The following is a 15,602-nucleotide window of genomic DNA, read 5'->3' on the forward strand; positions in this document are numbered from 1 at the left end:
AGGTCTCCCGACCCAGCTCCACTGAACACAAACTTGTACTCTTGCCGCAAAATGCTCAGAAGGTTATACCTGCTTGGCTAGGTCTGTCAGATTTTATCTCGTCCTTTCAAAGAATCCAGGAAAACATCATAAAAAACACACCCACACTGTCAGTGAGATGGAAAGTCCTAAGAATTTCCTTCTCACAGCCTTGAGAGTATAATGACTAGTAATCTCCACCACAGGTCAGTGAGCAAGACGTCACCTACCCGCCAGCATTCATAAAACCTGGCCTGAGGACCTGCTTGGTACAAATTGTAAGGTGCTTATGATTGGTTCAGGACAATCTAAAAGGGAGCAGTTTATTCTTCAATTATCTTAAATGGGACAGTGAAGCCTCACCAAGCTGCCCTAGATTTAGAGATATGTGGCTATCAAATGAATGAGAGCAGGGATAATGGATTCTGCGAACTCTCTGACTTTCTATTTGCAGCAGTCCTCAAATCCTTAGCTCCTGCCCTTTGCCATCGGGCCTCTGGTATGCATGGCTGGAGGGAGCCAACTGTCAGCATGATGCCAGTGAAGGGGAAGCATCAGCACCTTGGCCAAAAACATCATCTTTCCACAGATTCCCAGGTGCTGACATTGACACCTTGCAGTGCTTTGCTGGTGTCGTCTATGGAATATTGTGGACAAAGGCATAGCTGTGCCATCACAGAGGCTCAGAGAAGCCTGGAGGTAGAGGTACCCGGTCCACATGGTTCTGTAGTCTGTGTGGGCCATAAGCTCAGTGACTCACACTAGTTCACTGAGACCCTCACTGCCACTTGGTCTCTACAGACTGTCCCAGGAGTGGTCATGCCAAGGGCACCAGCAGAAACAGATGCTAGACACATCTGCTCTTTTTCTCCTGGGTAGGGTGGTATGGGTGTGGTTTAGGTGGGGAATCCAATATCACTCCGCACTCCTGGAAAAGTAAGACGTATTTCTTTTCCCCGTGTGCCGTGTGGTATCATTGATGTAATTCCCCACGGGAACCGGAAACCAGCCCTGTTGAACACAGAGGGAGGCTGATAATGTTAAGTGTTCCTGGCCAGAGAAGGCTGGGAAACTGTCTTTCCTGGTTGTGGTAGGTTACAGCAGGAAGAGTCCCTCTCATGTTTTATTATGGTGAGACAAAAACCATAAGAAAGGGGTCGGGGAAAACCATCAAAGGACTTCAACTCAGTTACACCTCTCATTCCCCAAGCAGGTATCTGGTAGGCCTATACACTTGGGATATGGAAACAGGGTCTTGCTTTGATGGAATGGGGAGGTTAAAGATGATTAGCATTATATCTTGTCTCACAGAAATGGCCCTAAAATAGGGAGTTTCACTTCCCGGAAGACACGTGGGAGGATCTGAAAGGTTTTTGTCCTTGCTGTCATCTAGGAGAGGAAGAGATGCCATTGCCCCTCCTATAGCTCCCAGACTTGCTCCATGATGAACAGTGGCTTAATATCAGCAGTGTTAAGGCCACATGAGCCTGGGCTAAGGAGGTGACTCACAAAGTGGGGGCGATCAGGTGACATCAGTGCTCCTGGGAGTCTGTTACAAATCCTCAAACCCTGCATTAAACCGTGGAATCGGAGCCTCTGGGGATGAGAGACAGAGATAAGGAGGTGGAAGTTACTTCATGTCTGGGTGCGGTTTTGTTGGTGGTGTCTTGATTAGAGATAGGCTCTCACACAGCTCAGTGCTCCTCAGTGTTCTAGTTTGCTCTCTGCTGCTGTGATAAGCACCATGACTGAAGGCAAGTTGGGGAGGAAAGGGTTCGTTTTAGCTTCCAGCTCTCAGGTCATACTCCATCACTGAAGGAACTCAAGGCAGGAACCTGGCCAAGGTCTGAAGTGAGGCCATGGAGGAGTGCTGCTTGCTGGCTCCTCGGGCCTCTTAGTTGGCCTTTTAAAAAGAACAATAACCCAGGACCACCATCCCAGGAGTGGTACCCTTAGTGGGCTGGGCCCTCTCACATCAGTCATCAATCAAGGAAATGCTCAGCAGATTTGTCTAAAGACCAGCGATGATGGAGGCATTTTTTCACTCTGAGCTTTTCTCCTCCCAGAGGACCTGAGTTTGGGTTAAGTTGACAAAACACCAAACAGAGCAGCAGGCTGGCCTTGAACTTGAACTACTGACTGCCCTGTTTCCGTCTCCCAACAGTGGAGACACAGGTTTTGGACTCTATCCTTGGCTACAGATCGATGACCTAACAGGCTCTCCAGGGGCTCATATGCTAGTGTTTAAAAGCCACTTAATTAAGGAAGGAAAGGCACCTGTCATCATAAACTAAGAAAGATAGTGTCTACATGGACAGTTCCGGGACAGCCAGGCCTGCAGAGAAACCCTGTCTCAGAAAACAGAAATAAATAAATAAATAAATAAAAGTAAATTAAAATAAGCTAAGAATAATACTTAGAAAACCCCGTACTTAAAAGTTCTTAAAATGGGGGGCTGGGGAGATGGCTCAGTGGTTTAGAGTACCACTTGCTCTACCAGGTGCCCCAGGTTCAATTCCCAGCACCCACATGGCAGCTCATGGCTGTCTGTAACTCCAGCTCCAGGGGAATATGAAACCCTGACAGAGGCACACGAAACACAGATGCACATAAACTAAATTGGTTTTAAAAAGTTCTTAAAAATGGTTCTTAAAAGTAATTTGCCAATAATCAGTAGCCTCCAGAAGTTTCTAGGGGTTTGGAGAAATGGCTTATAGTATGTAGTGGTCTTCCAGTGTACCTAAATTCAGTTCCTAGCATCCACATCAGGCATCTCATAATTCTTTGTAACTTCAGCTCCAGGAGATCCATTGCCTCTGACCTCCAGGCACCCATTCTCACATGCATATAGCTTACCTCTCCCTCCATGTTCTTAAACTTGTAACCCGAGAGCTTGGGATGATAGTGTATTATTTATAGAAAACAAAGCATAGTGACCAGAGCACAATTGTGCTGCTACAGAGAGAAGATGGGAAGCAGTCAGTGCCTTCAGGACTCTTGCATTCTGGGAAGGCTAAGGAGTAGCTCAGTGTAGCTTCAGCTACAGAGTGAGTTCAAGACCTTGGGGCTACCCAAGACCCTGTCTCTAAAACAATGATAGCCAGGCATAGCTTTAACCTCAGCACCCAGGAGGAATGTTTTCTCACCCAAACTGCTATCATCGACAGGAACTCATCTAGGCCTGCTCATCGAATATCATGTCTTCCTCCTAAGCAGTTCGATACAATTCTGCCCTACTTGCATGTGGCCCCAGGGGCTCTGGGAGAGGTTAGAGTATATGGGTGGGGAAGAAGGAGAAGATATGCTAACTGTGAACCCACGGGGAAGGCATCATTCCTACTGTAAGATTACCTGTGCTCCTGAGCATAACCACTCACCATTGCTCTGTGAGAAACCTAATAATTCAGTGATCCCTGGGTGAACTTTGGTGGAATCGTATCTTAGTTTGCCACTGGGACCTTAGGAGGACAAGGAAGAGGCGGAGGACGAGGAGGAGGAGGAGGACGAGGAGGAGGAGGAGGAGGAAGAGGAGGAGGAGGAGGAAGAGGAGGAGGAGGAGGAAGAGGAGGAAGAGGAGGAGGAAGAGGAGGAGGAGGAGGAAGAGGAGGAGGAGGAGGAAGAGGAGGAGGAGGGGGGAGGAGGAGGAGACATTGTTTATGTCTCTCCCCATAGAAAGGAATTTTACCAACTTAGGGTGGATCTGTGAGCTCAAGGCCAGCCAGGCCTACATAGTGAAACCCTGTCTTAAAAAGAGAAAAACAAAGATAAACAGGAAAGCAAATATAGACATTGAACCCCAGGTGACCCAGCAGGTGACTGCCGCCACAGTAGTCATGCCTGTGAGATCCACTCAAGTCTTTGATCTACTGGTGGAGATCAGTGAGTTATTAGCAAATAAGGGAAATTGGATACTCTGGGGGGAAAAAAAGGTAAGGTTGCCCTGAAGCAATCCCAAGGAGACCAGGAAGTGGTCAAAGATGACATGGCAAAGGTTAGCCATAGAGCTCACTAAAAAGCCCCAGTGGGTTCAAAGCAGCCTTGGTTGTGGACACAGCCACTCCTTTGCAGCGTGGATTCTGCACGGCCAGGGAAAGCGGCCTGGGAGCCCACAGCTCATTCGCGTTTACTGTATGTTTATGATTATTTTTTCTGTACATTTGATATGAGGGGTATGAACACGACCTGGGACATGACGGAACTCTGTTGAGTGTGAGCAACTGGAGAGGACACATTCATAAAGAAGACATTTACTCCACGAGTGGCTTTTTCTTGGCAGTTTTCAAGCCCTGCATTGTTTGGCTTTGACATTTTACCATCTTCTTAGAAAAGGATATTCTGTTCAGCCATCTCTTGACCTTTTTTTCCTATAGACCTGGGAGGTGTGAGGAACTAAAGGGGTGGCCAGTAAGGAAAGTATTTATTTAATTTATCAAAGTTATCGAGTAAAAGAGGTCAGCAATGGCCAGACACAGAGGTGGAGAAGCCCAGTGATTCTGAGGAAAGCCAGGGAGGGACTGACAGAAGAATAAACTTGTCTTGCCACATGGAATTAGCAAATATCCTTCCGTCCTTCCTTCCTTCTCTCCCTCTCCCTTCTTTCTTCCCCCTTCTCCCTTCTTTCTTCCCCCTCCTCCCTCCTTCCCCCCCCCACTTCTTTTCTGAAACATGGCCAAGTGGCTGAGAATGACCTTGAACTTCTAATCCTCCTGCCTCAGCCTCCCAAGTGCTAAGATTACAAGTGAATACCATCACACCTGGCTTATGAGGTACTAGGGGAATCAAATGCAGGATTTCATGCGTGTCAGGCAAGCGCTCTCTCCAGTGTTACATCTCCAACCCTAGTAGATGTGTTCTCTTCATGTGATAACATCCTGGAGTGACCAAACTCTTGCTCAGAGCAGAGCCCTATTCTATTACCCTCTGCATCTGCACAGTGGGCAGGATATGTTTGATAGTGTGTGGTATGCTTGGTGGGAGGGTGTGCCTTGGCGGACCCATGCTGAAGAATCTCTTCCCCCTGAAGTACCAGCCATAGATGGGTATTGTGTAAAGACAAACACACACACACACACACACACACACACACACACACACACACACACACACACCACACGCAAACCAGAAGCCCAGACTCCTCTGCAATTCCTAAACCTGTCTCAGTTATCTCCCCAAAGCTAAGATTGTAGGTGTGTACTGTGGGGTGGCTACGGTTCAAACCCAAGGCCTTATGCATTCTAGGCTGACACTCTGCACCGAGGTACATCCATAGCCCTGCTTGTTGTTTTCCTTTGAATTATATCTTTTTCATAGAGAACAGGAGAGTATTTGGCTCTGACAAAAGACAAGAAGTCTTTGATAAGTTATTTCTCTGTCTGTAAAACGAGCCCAACTCAAGTCAGATTAAAATATCTACAAACACAGGTTTATGCAGACCAGTTCACTGGCCCCAAGGAAGGAAGCTAAGGAAGTCACCATGGGAAGGGAGATGAGGAGGAGGAAGAGAAATAGAGAAATCTCAAGTGCAGAGAGAAGGAAAGATGGGTAGGAAGAGAGAGAGAGAGAGAGAGAGAGAGAGAGAGAGAGAGAGAGAGGAGAGATCAAAATGTCTGGGTTATATAACAAAGAGCCTCGTCCTGGGATCTGAAACCAAACAGCCCTGATGTGGTGACTTTTTTTTCCTCTGAGAGAGCTAAGAATGTCCTCATTCTTTCCCACCATGTAATATACCACTCTCTAAGGTTCACCCCTCCCTGCCAACCTTGAACTCAAAGGGATTTTCATAAAAGAAAACTGTTTTTGTTATTTGAGAATAGGGTATATATCCCAGGCTGGCCTCAAAGTCATGATCCTCCTGCCTTGGCCTGCTGAGTGCTAGGATTACAGGAATGTGCTCGCCGCCCTGATTTACAGACAAACACTGTTAGTGCATATTTAGGACTGGGAGATGGTTTAGTAGAGCTTGTGCTTAGCACGCTTGAGACCTTTCCATCCTCAGCACCAAGTGAAAACTAATTCCCTCCCTGTGAATGATAACAAGACCTGAAGAACAGTAAGCGTGCACAGGCTGTGTTAGCATTCCTTCTACGCTCTGCCCAACAGTTACCTGGCAACCTTAGCCCCTGGCTCTCTCCTGAGTCTGTGCGGTCGTCCACAACAGAGAGAGCCAATTCTAGATAATGATTCCAGGGCTTGTTTATTTTCTACATCAATGGGCTAAGGGGCATGCGAATGAGTGTCTTAATTACCTATTTCTCTTCGTTTATGATTTTATTGGTGATTTTTCCCTTCGTTGCCCTTTAAGCAAACCACTGTAGTGCCGTAGCACAGTGTGACACTCTGACACTGAGGTTAGCACGGCACACACAGATTGTGCTTCTAAAATGCAGACAGGCAAGTAGGAAAAATAAAACAAAATAATAAAATGCATGAAGGACTTGTGTCATAGGCCTCCAAGTGAGGGCTGCCTACTTTATCTACTTTAGCAACTATAAATATATATACAAAATAATCCATTAAATTAATATGCCCCGGCTTGGCAATGTTGGGGGTGCACATGAAAGCACATCACCATCCAGCCATGTCCCCAGTCTCCTTTGTGTATATAAACACATATATACTACAGTGTGCATATAGAAGTCAGAAAACAACTTGGGGAGGTTGATTTCCTCTCTCTGTGTGGTGGTTTGGATAAGAAGTACTATCATATGCTCATTTATTTGAAAGCTTAGCATCAGAGAATGGCACTGTTTAAAAAGGATTAAGAGGTGTGACCTTTTATTGGAGGAGGCGTGGCCTTTGGGGTAGGCCGTGAGGTTTCAGAAACCCCATTCCAAACCCAGAGGCTCTCTGTTCTTACTGCCTGCTGATCTGAACGTTGAATTCTCAGCTACTTCTCCAGGGTCATGTCTGCCTACCTGCCACCACGCTCCCTGCCAAGATGACAATGGACTAAACCACTGCAACTGTAAGCCAGCCTCAATTAAATGCTTCCTTTATTCTAAGAGTTGCCTTGGTGGCTTTTCACAGCAATGAAATACTGACTGATACACTCTACTGTGTGGGTCCCAGAGATTGAATGCAAGTCATTGGGCCTTTCTGTGCCTATACCCTCTGAGTCATCTCTCCAGCACTTTATTTTATGAGAATTCTTCATTAATTTGCCTAGATACAGCAAAACAAGAGGCTAGGGGTTGATTTAGTGATAACACAGTTCTCAGTGGAGCTTGGGGAAAGAGGTATTTCTGTTGAGCCCTGAGGGAAGAGCTCAGGCCAGGTCGATGCATTTTGGTCTACATGGGCAAGGGAGATCCCAACAAGATGCCAGGCAAAATGGTCTCGTATGTCTTCTTCTTTGTGCAGACCTGCTGGGAGGAGCACAAGAAGAGGCACACTGACCCCTCAGTCAACTTGGCTGAATTCTTGAAGAAATGCTCCGAGAGATGGAAGACCACGTGTGCAATGGAAAAGTTGAAGTTTGAAGATCTGGCCAATGGGCTGGAGAGTTGGCTCAGAGGTTAAGAGCACAGACTGCTCTTCCAGAGGTCTGAGTTCAATTCCCAGCAACCACATGATGGCTCACAACCATCTGTAATGAGATGTGGTACCCTCTTCTGGCACACAGGTGTACATGTAGGCAGTATGCTATATACATAATAAATAAATCTTAAAAAAAAAAGATTTGGCCAAGAACGACAAAGCTCATTATGACAAGGGAGTGAAGAACTATGCTCCTCCCAAAGGTGTTAAGGAAAGAAAAAAAAATCCCACAGCTCCAAAACCACCACCATCTGCTTTCTTACTCATTTGCTCTTAGCATTGCCCGAAGATCAAAAGTAAACACCCAGGCCTGTCTATTGGAGAGAACTGCAAAGAAAGTGGGCGAGATGTGGTCTGAACAATCTGTCAAAGATAAACAACCATATGAGCAGAAAGCAGCTAAACGAAAGGAGGAGTGTGGAAGGATATTGCTGTGTACCGTGCCAAGGGCAAAGGTGAAGCAGGAAAGAAGTGTCCTGATAGGTCAATAGGTTCAAAGAAGAGGAGGAGGGGAGGAAGATGAAGAGGAAGAAGAGGAGGAAGAGAAGGAGGAAGAGGAGGAAGAGGAGGAGGGGAGGAAGATGAAGAGGAGGAAGAGGAGGAAGAGGAGGAGGAGGAAGAAGAAGAGGAAGAAGAGGAGGAGGAGGGGAGGAAGATGAAGAGGAGGAAGAGGAGGAAGAGAAGGAGGAAGAGGAGGGGAGGAAGATGAAGAGGAGGAAGAGGAGGAAGAGAAGGAGGAAGAGGAGGGGGAGGAAGATGAAGAGGAGGAAAAGGAAGAGGAGAAAGGGGAGGAAGAGGAGGAAGAGGAGGATGGAGAATAAATTGCTGTCCTAAAATGTGTGGAGTGTATGTGCTTAGGCAACTACTTTGCTAAGAATGTGAAATTCAAGTGCAGCTCAACATTAGCTCTTGTATAAAAACTATAGATTTTTTTGTATAGCTGATGACATTCTTTGTAGAGAAAATACTTTTTAAAAAGACTTTGTGGCTTTCTCAGGGGATACAATGTACAGTTAGATTTAAAGCTTTTGGTGTCAAATGTTTCTAAATACTTAATGCTCTCTTTAATTCTAATGGTAGCAAAACAATCTTTATAGGAATTTGTATTACTAGTAAAAAATTTTTTTAACTTGTAATGAAATAATGTATATTGCTTGCAAAAAAAAAAAGTTGCCTAGGTACAGGAATACAAGCCTTTAATCCCAGTACTTGGGAAGTAGAAATAGGAGAATCAGAAACTCAGGATTGATCTTGGCCACAGAGAAAACTGAAGGCCATCCTGATATATACAGCAGGCTCAACTTAAACAGATAAAATACATAAACTTCAAAGAATGTTGTTATCCTTTGAAGAGCCAAAGTGCTACAGTTTAGATCTCTTGCTTTGCTTGACTGCTTATTTTATTCCTGGGACAGAATCTTGCTATGTAGCCCAGGCTGGCCTTGAAGTCGAGATCTCCCTGTCTCATTCTCATGAGCGTTGGTTGCAGGCATGGTGCATTACTACATCTCATTTGTAGTTTAGCTCTTGACTGTCACTAACAACCTGAGTGCTAACGACTTGGGCACTGTTAGAAGATGGTGGAGCCTTCAGAAGGTGGTGCCTAGAAGAAGGAAGTTCAGTCATGGTCGGTTTGCACTGAGAGGAAGCTAGCCCTGCCCCTTCTCCCACCAAGTGAGCAAACCTCTTTAGCTGTGTCATGACTAGGTGGCCCAGAAGCCACAGAGCCAAGTAGCTGTAAACTGGAGACTCTGAAATCAACAGCTAAAATGAACCTTTCTTCCTTTAAGCTGACGATCTGTTTTGTCTCACGCACAGAAAGGTGATTCAGTTACTGTCTATCCCAAGCTTTTAGATTTAGTTTTTTGAGTCAGTGTCTTATGTAGTCCAGGCAGGCCTCAATCCCACTCATTATGTAGCTGGAGACTGCACTGAACTCTTTGTCCTGGCCCCACCTCCTAAGTACTGAAATTATAGGTACAAATCACCATGTCTGACTCAAAAATAAATTACAAGGAACTTTTAATTAAAGAAAACAATTGAGAGCGGAGCCTGGTGGCATTGGCCTAGAATCCCAGCTGCTTAGGAGGCTGAAGTGGAAGGACTGCAAGTTCAAGGCTTACGTCAGCAACTTTTCATCCCCCTCTCTACCCGCTGGGTTTATGCAGTAATTTCAAGGAGACCCTGGGTACCAGGACTAGAAAACAAAATACATTTTGTAACTCATTACTCCATCCTGAGGAAGAGGGAGTAGGGTTAGAAGGGTTCCCTTAGCTAAGGACAAGCAGGGCACAGTAAGGCCATTGTGCACCCTGCACAGATACAGTCACAGCACCGGCGGGGAAGCTGTAGGAGGGGAGGAGAATAAAAGGACAGAGGAGGAGGGAAGGAGGAGAGGAGAAAGGAGGAGGAAGAGGAGGAGGAGGAGGAGGAAGAGGAGGAGGAGGAGGAGGTGCAGGAGGAGTAGGGAGGAGAGTTAATCATTTGCTGCCGGTCATTTTGGAGTAGATGAGCCTGGGCATTGACCATCATGGAGTGCTGTCTTTTCTTGTCTCTGAGATCATGGTTAAAGGCAATGACAGTAAAATCAGTTAGGGCTCAAACACTACTGATAAAAGCAGGCGAAGCCAGTCATTCTTGGCAAGGTCCCTCAGGTTCCTTGTGTACTCGCTTAGTCTATACAGTGAGGTCTACCTCGAGTACATCTGTTACAGGTGCCAAGAGCCTTTGATCCCAGGACTCTGGAGGACAAGGGAGCAGGATCCAAGCTTCAAAGGGTCCCAGGTTGCACAGGAATTTCCCGAACACAGTAGCTACACTGAAAGACCCTGCTTTAAAGAGGCAGACTAGATCTCCACCAGCAGAACAGATAAGGCAAATGCTGCATATGCACAGAACGAGATTATGTACAGACATAAGAAGTGTGCTGAGTGTGGTGGTACATAGCTTTAATCCCAGCACTCAGGTTACAGTGGCAGGCAGATCTCTATGAGTTTGAGGGCAGCTTAGTCTAGACATCTTAGTGAGTTCCAAGACAGCCAGGTGTGTGTGTGTGTGTGTGTGTGTGTGTGTGTGTGTGTGTGTGTGTGTGTGTATGAAGGGGGAGCAAGAGCTTTTAGGAGGTGGGGGTAGAAATATGAAATCCTGATACTATAAAGAAATAGAACTGGAAGTCATATTAAACCAAATAATAAGATTCAGAAAGGAAAATATCCCTGACTGGGATTAAAGACATATGCCACTGTGCCCAGCCTCACATATTTTCTCTTCTATTCAGAACCAAGATTAAACTTGTACATGTGATCCAGGCTTGGTGGTACAATTCTTTAATCCAAACTCTCAGGACACAGAGGCAGGTGGATCTCTGTAAGTTACATGGCAGCTTGGACTTTACAGTGGATTCCAGGACAAGTCCTGACCCCTTCTCAATGTAAAAATCATATATATGTGTGCATAGACATCTACACTCTGCCCCCAATACTTTTTAAGGGCTGGAGATATGGCTCAGTAGCAGAGAGTCCACATAGCATGTCCAAGAGCCCCAGCACCACCAGAAGAAAAAGAAAGTCTTTGCTTATAAGGCAAGCGATTATCGGAAAACAAGAATCAGAGGTCGTGAGCCATACCTGAAAGCATAGCACTTGGGAGCCTGAGACCAAAGGTCGGCTGTGAGTTTGAGGTCAGCCTGGGACACACAGTGAGTTCCAACCTGTGACCACTCTGCACTAGAGAGACCCTGTTTCTACAGATCACATTATGTTTTGACTAAGAAGTATTTCCATACTATATGTACTATATGTATCATTTCAATCGACAAAATGATATGCATACCACGATGTTTCTAAGTATACACACACAGTAGGCTGACTCACTCTGCTAGGTTATGTGTGTACTCCCTCACACAGATGCCATGTGTGGTGAGGACATTTTATACCTACCTCAGCATCTCCTGAGGATACCGCCCATTGCTAACTGCAGTCAGTGTGCTGAATGGCAAACCCCTCCCTTGTCCAATTCTTCCTATCTAACTGGAAATTTTCACTCCGACTTTTATTGCCACCACCTCTTGCAACCCCTGCTAACCACCGTACTGTCGTCTTCTCTGTGATAACTGCCTGGGTTGCTCATATGAGATCATATGGTATTTATCTTTGTATACTTGACGTGTTTGTCTTAAGGTAATGTCTTCCAGCTACATCTATGTGGTTGCAAATGATAGAACTTCATTTTTTAATGGCTAATACTATTACACTGTATATATGTACCTTTAAAAAAAACCCGTTAATCCACCGATGGACATTAGGTTCTTCCCATTTCTTGGCTGTTGTGAAGAGTGCTAGGTTAAACACGGGAGTAGAGATTTCTTTTTGAGATAGGTATTGATTTCATTTCCTTTGCATAAATATCTGGTACAACTACTGGATCATATGTTTGCTGTGGAATTTATGGACCCTCAGCATAGTTTTCTGTAGGGGTTGGACTAATGTATATGCCCACCAATGCTGTGCTGTGCCGTGCAAGGCTTCCAGTTTTTCCTTGTTAATATCTATTGTCTAACATGGTCTTTTCAAATGTTCTTTATTAATTTTTGTTTATATGAGTACATTGTAACCATCTTCAGACACACTAGAGGAGGGCACCAGATCCCATTACAGATGGTTGCGAGCCACCATGTGGTTGCTGGGAATTGAACTCAGGACCTCTGGAAGAGCAGTCAGTACTCTTAACCACTGAACCATATCTCTAGCCTGATATATATATATATATATATATATATATATATATATATATATATATATATATATGTATATATATATTTTTTTTTACTCCAGCTAGAGAGGACCAAGGGAACGATTATATTGAAGGCCAGATTGGAAGACCAATGATTTCATAGGGGCTGTGTTACTCATAGGAGCATGCATGACTTGAATATGACACTGATAAGCCACACCCCCCACACTCCCCACCAGCAGGCAGCTGGCTGCATTACAGAAGAGTGTCCTGACCCCACCAGTGGGGAGAGTCCATTGAGAGTCTTGTAAGTTTCTTGGGGGTTCATGAACTTTCTGAGCCTCCATTCTCACTTCATGAGGAAATGTTTCAGTCCAGAGGAAAGAGCTTCATAGTGGTGCCTGCTAGCTTCTGGTTTGCTTGTTTTGGTGCCTTGGGTCTTACCAGGGCCTCATACATTTTAGCCAAGTGTTCTGCCACTGAACTGTGTCCCCAGTCCTTGGAATTTTTAGAACTCTAGCTTGATCAAATGGCAGCCCGAGTAGCAATTCTACAACAAATACAAGACACAATGAAAATATTCCAGGTCAGCAATGAACTCGTGCAATTTAGAGAGGCTTACGACCTCTGGTAATTCCACAATACTAAATCTATGTAGGTCTGAATTCGGTACCAGCAAGGGTTATGTGTGTAGAAGATATAGTCCCAGATTTTTTTTTCTTTTTTTCGGAGCTGAGGACCGAACCCAGGGCCTTGCGCTTGCTAGGCAAGCGCTCTACCACTGAGCTAAATCCCCAACCTGTAGTCCCAGAATTTAATCGTACTTTTCTTTCAGATGGTAAACGTAAGGCTCGGAGAGGTTCAGTCACTACAGTCACACAGTTGTCAGTAAGAGAGCCAGAGTTCTTGCTGGATGCCTCAACTCCATGTCCAAGGCACTTCTTGCTTTTCTCTTCAATGTCAACAGCTGAAGGTGGCTCCGGTCCATGGATTAGATATGTCTGCCTCTAGCATCATTGTATTCATTATTTTTTGTTTCTGTGACAAAATTTGATAAGACACAAATTAAGGGAGGACAGATTTATTTTGACTGACAGTCCCCAGTTTCCAGTTCAGCACAGTTGGGAAAGCACGGTAGTGGGTACAGGATGCAGGAAGCAGAGAGTGAGGGATGCTCGCTCAACTTCTTGTTTATGTTCAGCTTATGACTTCAGCCCACGGAACGCCACACAGCTAAGGTGGGTCTTCCCACCCCCACTAATCAGAATAGAAACTCCCTCCCAGACACACCGAGGGGCTTGTCTCCTTGATGATTCCACATCCTGTCAAGTTGATAATCAGTTCTTGACTGTCAGAATCTGCAACTATCTTTCTATTTACTGTGTTCTCACAACCCGGGTGCCAGGAAATGAACTGTAGCTTCAGCCATTGCAGAATGTTTTCAGAGCAGGTTGTCAGTAATGCTCCTCATTCTTACAGCCCAACCGTCTGTTATTTGTAAATACTTAAGTGCAGCTGACAGAGTGGCTCTGACACTAGGTACTGAGAAGTTACTGGGAAATGAAACTTGAATTACACTTGCATATAAATGCGTTTACTTGGGAACTTTGTAGTCTCTTTGATAGACGTTTAAGCGCCAACTAATTATCTAATTGTATCTTTAGAGTACCGTTGCAACAGCAATGGTATGTTTTCAGATTCATTATTACTTAACCCTTGAACTTTAGTGATGTTTTCTTTCCCCTTTCAGAAGGATAATTTCCCAAATGACAGTGATCGGTAGGTCAAAGTTCAACATGACACAGAGATAAAGTAATTTCAAAGGGCCTCAACCTGTTTTGAAAATCGCTATTTTGTTCTTTCACTAAATGATTCTTTCCCTCCTGCTGAAGGACATTTGGGTGAGGTAGGTGGCTTACCTGACAGCATAGATTTAATCATAAAACATAAATATAGGAGCTGGAGAGATGACTCAGTTGTCAAGACCATGTACTGCTCTGTGGGAGGATCTAAGTCCACTTCCCAGAGCCTGCATCGGGCAGCTCACTCCAGTTCCGGAGCACCTGATGCTGTCTGCTGACCTTCTCAGGCGCTGTACTCAAGTGTACAGAGCCATCCTCACATACACATAATAAATTAAAATAGTTAAAAATAAAATTATAAACCACACGAATACAAAATTGTGATGCGAGTCAGCTATGAAGCCTGTACATCATCAATGGTAAGAGAACAGAGAGTCAGGCCTGGAGAAGTGGTTCAGTTGTTAAGAGCACTGGCTGCTCTTGCTGAGGACCTAAATTTGATTCCCAGCACCCACATGGTGTCTCACAACTACACCACTCTCACGGTGTGGCCCAGGCTGGCCTGGAGCTCACAATCCTCTTGCTTCAGCCTTCTAAATGTGGATTATAGGCGCACACCACCACACTTACTAACGTGCTGTATTTTGCTGATTAAGATTTGTTGTTTTCGGGGTTGGGGATTTAGCTCAGTGGTAGAGCGCTTGCCTAGCAAGCACAAGGCCCTGGGTTCAGTCCCCAGCTCCGAAAAAAAGAAAAAAGAGAAAAAAAAAAGATTTGTTGTTTTCCCTTTTCTGTTTGGAGATGGGATGCTCTAGGGCAGACTCAAGTCCTTCTCCCACTTTAGCCTTTTGAGTGCTGGGACATGAACTGTATCCAACTTAAGATGCTGCTTTGGTGGCTGCTTCAGTCAGTTTTTAACTTCTTGTGCCCAGAAAGTGATAAAAGAGGATGGTCAGGAGCAGGCTACAGGCTAAACAAAGTTATTGAGATCTCAGAACTTTGCTCCAGGAAGCTCCATTGGAAAAACAACCTTCATCATGGAAAAAAACGACACCAAAACTCGTAAGTAGACTCATGAACTGTTTACCAAACGAATGAGATAACGGCAAAAGGCAAGGACTCTGAGTTTTGCTTCACTGATTACAGGGAGTAAAGCCATGTTTGGGTGTGATTGTTGAGTTAGGTGTGGGTGGGGAATGTGACCAGAGCAGCACTTTAACCTGGGTCATTGAACTGGGATCCGGATGGAAATATGCAAAACACAGACCTGGTCCTTGCCCTTGAGACAGCTACCATTTTTTTTTTTTTTTTTTTGTGGGAAGAGAAGGAAGAGCAAAAGGATTTAAAGAGATAAGTAGAAAGTGAGGTCTCCTGGGAGGAACAGGCAACTCCTATTTGACAAGTCGGGGGAGGTTCCTGAAGGGAGAACTCTGCAAAGCTGAGATCTGAATATATTACAAGAACCAGAAAGTAGAAAAGAATGTTCCAAAGGAGTGAAGCTGTGATGAAGAAAAA

Source organism: Rattus norvegicus, chromosome 3 (genome assembly GCF_021556685.1).
Source record: "Rattus norvegicus strain SHRSP/BbbUtx chromosome 3, alternate assembly SHRSP_T2T, whole genome shotgun sequence".
Lineage (NCBI taxonomy): Eukaryota > Metazoa > Chordata > Mammalia > Rodentia > Muridae > Rattus > Rattus norvegicus.